This window comes from Alexandromys fortis, unplaced genomic scaffold (genome assembly GCF_014885135.2).
Source record: "Alexandromys fortis isolate MF-2015 unplaced genomic scaffold, M_Fortis_MF-2015_v1.1 scaffold_26, whole genome shotgun sequence".
Lineage (NCBI taxonomy): Eukaryota > Metazoa > Chordata > Mammalia > Rodentia > Cricetidae > Alexandromys > Alexandromys fortis.
Window position 1 is genome coordinate 868,040 of NW_026067894.1, and position 5,137 is coordinate 873,176.

Genomic DNA, 5,137 nt, shown 5'->3' on the forward strand with positions numbered 1-5,137 from the left:
GGGGGCTGGAGAGATGGCTCAGAGGTTAAGAGCACTGGCTGCTCTTCCAGAGGTCCTGAGTTCAATTCCCAGCAACCACACGGTGGCTCACAACCATCTGTACTGAGATCTGGCGCCCTCCTCTGGCGTGTGGGCATACATCAAGGCAGAATGTTGTATACATAATACATAAATCAAAAAAAAAACATCTAGAATTCACAACAAATTTGCCCACTAACATATACATCAGTAAGGAAATGCAAAATTCAAGCAACAGGAATGCCACTAAGTCATAATTTCCAAGACTTGTAATGTCACAGGAACAATTTCAGAAATAACATGTATCATGCATTCAATTCAAGGTAATTTTAAAATGACTTATATATACAGGTCATTTCCTTCTTCCATGTAACAAACTGTCACAATACAGAGTAATAAGAGGCTGGGTATGTGGCTCACTGGTAAGTGCTTGTCTAGCATGCACACACAGCCTACGACAGGATTCTCAGCTCCAAATAAATCGGGTGTGGTAGTACAGGCCTCCCTAGTGCTAGGGAGGCAGAGGCAAGAGGATCAGAAATCCCAGGTAGTCTTCTGCTACTCAGTGAGTTCAAGGCCAGTGAAAATATACAATGGTAGACATACTGCAGATATCTGTAACCCCAAACCTACAGAGTTTAGGATGACAGGAAGATGACAAGCTCCAGGCCAACTTGGGACCAACTAAATCTGTCACAAACAAACAATCAGGGGGAGAAGAGAGGGTTGGAGCAACAAAATTAAAAGCATCCTGAATTGGATTTTCAGCACCACATGGCAGCTCAAAACCTTCTGCAACTCCAATTTCACAGGATCCAATGCCCTCTTCTGGCCTCTGTGGGCACTAGGAATGTACATAGTGCACAAACCTACATGCAGGCAAAAGACCCACAAACACTGAAAAAACAAAAATAAAAACATAAAACAGGGTTGGGGATGTAGATCAGTGACAAAATAGCTGTCTTGTTTGCAAGGCTGGGCCAGGTCCCCAGCACTCTCCATCATCATCATAGCCACCCCTGTAGAAGCAACTGAAACACATTGCTCGTGTGCTAGTGTATCAAAAAATAAATAAATAAAAAGTGTTAACTCTGAAGTTTTCTCGTTCAGAACCTAAGGGATGTTCACTGAGGGAATGCTTCCTGCTTGCGCCTGTGACTCACTTGCAAAGGCTCTCCCAAGACTGCTGGATCTTTGACAACTCAGAAAGCCTAACTGGGACAGGCTGTGAAGGAAGCATCATGAGACAGTGAATGAATAAAACGGGAAAGAACCCAGGACCAAAAAAAAAATTAAGTTTTCCTAAGCCACGTGTGCCTGTCCACACCTAGAATCCCAGCCCTGGGGAAGTCAGGAGGAGGATGGTGAGGACCTGGGCTGACACAAGCTACATACATATTGAGACAAGAAATCAACAAATTCCAGAGCTGGAGAGATGTCTCAGTGGTTAAGAGTACCAGCTGCTCTTCCAGAGGACAAGGGTTGGATTCCTACATGGTGGTTCACAGCCATCCACCACTCTAGTTTTGGGGAGTCCCATGTCCTCTTCTAAACTCTGAGGGAACCACACAAGTATATGGTGAACACACAAACATTCAGAAAAAAATTCATACCCATAAAATAAAATAAATCTAAAATAATTTTTAAAGAAATAAATTACTAGAAAAGAGAAGAAAAATCACCCCAGCTCTGAGAACCTCCCTTCTCTCTCCAGGTTGGACAAATGAACTTATTGTACTACAATAAGCAACTGATTTTCTTGTCTGGCTTTCCAAACAGGCTCTAGCCAACTTTTAGATAAGAAGTTGTCCTTAGAATCATCAGTACCTCCTTCCTTAAGTACCCAACACATAGAGGGGGGCTATTAATAGATGCTTTATTGAAGAGACCATCTTCTATTTTCCTTGTACTGTACTTTTCTTAAAGCCAGGGTCTCATTATGAAGTCCAGACTAGCCTGGAACTTGGTAAGTAGCCCAGGGTGGCCTAGAAAACAGAGATTCACCTACCTATACCTCATGAGTGCTGAAATCAATGGCCTGCATTATCATGACCACTATTCTACATATTTCAAAGTATACATTTTTCAGAGCGCTTTCACAAACATTATCTTTTTATCTACTTTACGATCTTGTAAAGAGGGAACACCATTATTGAACCAAGCGGCTTTAGGCTTTATAAAGAATTGCTAATTCACTAAGACACCCTGAAAACACATGATTACGCACTCTTCACCTCTAGGTCTGTCTTTCTTTGCCTGCTCTTTACAGAAGGCAGCTATCACACAGCTACATAAAATGATATTTGATAAAGCCCTTCCAGAAATCAACATGAAGAAGCACCCTAGGGCTAGAGATGGCTCAGTGGTTGAAAGTGCCTGTTGCTCTTGCAGATCCAAGTTCAACGCCTAGTATCCATACCAGGTGGCTCACAACTGCCTGGAACTCCAGCTCCAGATACATGGATTAGCTCTATCCCTGTCCCTCTCTTTCTTTCTGTCTTTCTCATGCGCAGGCACACACGCACACATTTTTTAATAAAAATTTAAAAAAAAAAAAAAAAAAAAAAAAAACCAGGGGCTGGAGCAAAGTTCAGCAGTTAAGAGCTTCTAGAGGACCAGGATTCAATTCCCAGCACCCACATGGCAGCTCACAACTGTCTACAACTCCAGTTCCAGGGGATCCATGGCACCAGGCATACACATGGTACACATAAATGTGCATGCATGCAGAAGCCAGGCAGTGGTGGTGCACGTCTTTAATCCCAGCACTCTGGAGGCAAAGACAGGTGGATCTCTGTGAGTTCAAGGCCAGCCTGGGCTACTAGAGCTAGTTCTAGGACAAGCTACAAAGCTACAAAGAAACCCTGTCTCGAGATAAAACAAACAAACAAAAAAATGCATGCAGACAAAACACCTGTACACATAAAATGACTTCTATATTTTTTTAAAAAAGTATCCTCAGCTGTTTTTCCTAATCTTTCTCTTTTTGTACACAAGACAGGTAAGGAAATAAAGCTGAAACAATGCCACGGAGTTCCATCAAGACCTGATGATTACGTAGCACAGCAATGTAGCAGATGACGCCAAGGAACCACTGCTGACTCCAGGTAACACGCAGAATGATCCTCTGATTTCCTACTTCTAGGTCAAGTCTACAGCTTTAGCAAAGATACTGAGGAAATCTACACATTTCTATAGAAAACGTTGATTTAGGAAAGGGGGGATAGCCAAAGAATTAGCTAATATTAAATGAAGTAATTGTCATTTTAACTTAATAGTTGTCCTTAAAAGCTGGCTGAAGTGCAAAAAACACTCAAGGCTCAGTGTAGATTGAATGTTATATTAAGTTGGGTTTATCTAAAGCAAACAGTTATAGGATATAAACTGATCAACATGCAACAGAAGAGACACCCAGCCACACTAGACAACTGAATAAGCTCAGTTAGAAATCTGACAGAGAACATCCCTGTCCAGCTTAAGAGCTACAGACTGAATTCTAAGTGATGGTGTCTCCGGCAATTTCCCTTGTCCCTTTAAATCCATGATGTCATCATTCTTAAGCACAAGCAAAGCCCGATTTGTTACAAAAGACGCTTGGTGTATCCAAGCAAAAGAGATGGTCCCAACAATTCACAGGAGCACAATTCCAGCTGAAGCCATTCTTCCTCACTAAAAAGGCCACCAGGCATCAAACCGACTTCTCTACCCGAAAAACAAAACCAAAGTCACTCAATTACTAGCGTTTCAACAACAACAAAAAGTTGTTCCAAGAAAAACAACAACAAAATAGTACAGTGTTGCCTCCAGCAAGTGAAAACCGGCTATATGTCTGGTTCTGCACCTAGATCCACCGGAAGGCTACCAAAGAAAAGTACAAACATTGTGGCCATTGAGAAACGAAACGAAGCGTTTATTTTCCAGAAGATCCAACAGACAAAGCAATCGGTTGTTCCAAAGGTTTCGAACCAATTCCAGCATCTGAAGTTTCTTGGCTGAGATTATTAGGATCTCACCCAATTGTTGTCTCGGGATCTACGAACCCGCTCCCACCCTCCACAGTTCTGAGCAGACAATTCTCACCAGGGCAAGCCTTCCTCAGTCACAACGTGGACTGCTGTCTCCAGCAAGGAGAGCCGCAGTTCCCACTCCTAAGAGAACACCCAAACGGCTAGGGGTCAGGAAAGGAACTGCTTGGGTTTCAATTCGTCAGCCGATTCCAAAAAAATCATTTCTCTGCAGCTGCAGCTTCCGAGACGCCGGCCCCTCGCTGCCGCAACCCCAATTCGGGAGGGCAGCCGTCTCCCGCTCTTCTCCGAGGACTTAAGGGTTTCAGGGGGGCGGGGTGAGGCTCGATGACACCCCGAAAGCCATTCTTGCCCTGGCCACGCATCCTCTCCCGGCCCGGGTGAGGACCAGAACCGCCCTGCTGAGGAGAGGGCACAGGTCTGCACCCATCCCCACCTCAGCCAGGGGAAGCGAGAATGACGACAGCAAGCCCCCAGGCCCGCCAAGACCTACGCCCGTGCAGGACACCGAGCCCGCGCCGGATTCGGGGTGTCCCGGGTTCCCCGGGCATAAAGCGCAGGAGGCGTCGGCACCCGGCTGCGGCCCCGCACCGGGAGAGGCCTCACCTGGCCCAGCCCGCTCCGCGCTCTCGGCTTGGCGTCTCCGGAGACGATGGCGAAGGAGCCAGGGCCAGGGCCAGAGCACAGCCGCTCTGCCTGAGGCCGGTGCTTGCCGTGCTCGGGGAATCTTCACGGCTGGCGGGATCCGGGACCGCCCGGAGCCGCCATCTTCCGCCACTCAAACGCCGCCGCGGCTACCACCGTCGACGCCGTCCCCGATGCCGACGCTGCCGCCGCCGCCACCGCCGCTGCTCAGGCTGGGAGAAGACAGCGCGCAGTACGCATGCGCCGGGGCGGGGCGCAGAGGAAGCGCGCGCGCGCGCACACACGTCAGCGCGGCTGGCCTACGCGCAGTGGCCGCTGGGCGGCGCCATATTGAGAAGGGCGACAGGGAACGCAGCATTCCAGCGCTCTGTCTGGAATAGCCCGGCGGCGCGGGTACCTGGACTATTTTCCTGTTGGTTTGACACTATAAAGACTTGTCAGATTAAGTC

At 47.1% G+C, this 5,137-nt stretch overlaps 1 protein-coding gene across 2 annotated transcripts in view; it reads right to left on the minus strand.

Moving 5' to 3' along the window:
• The window catches only part of Fbxo42 (F-box protein 42), a 61,875-nt gene extending 57,083 nt beyond the window's left edge, over window positions 1-4,792 (minus strand). For both annotated transcript variants that reach the window (XM_050153288.1, XM_050153278.1), the window contains exon 1: window positions 4,650-4,792. The gene's annotated coding sequence lies outside the window, so the exon portion shown is untranslated. The remainder of the gene's footprint in view (window positions 1-4,649) is intronic.
• Between the last annotated feature and the right edge of the window lie 345 nt (window positions 4,793-5,137).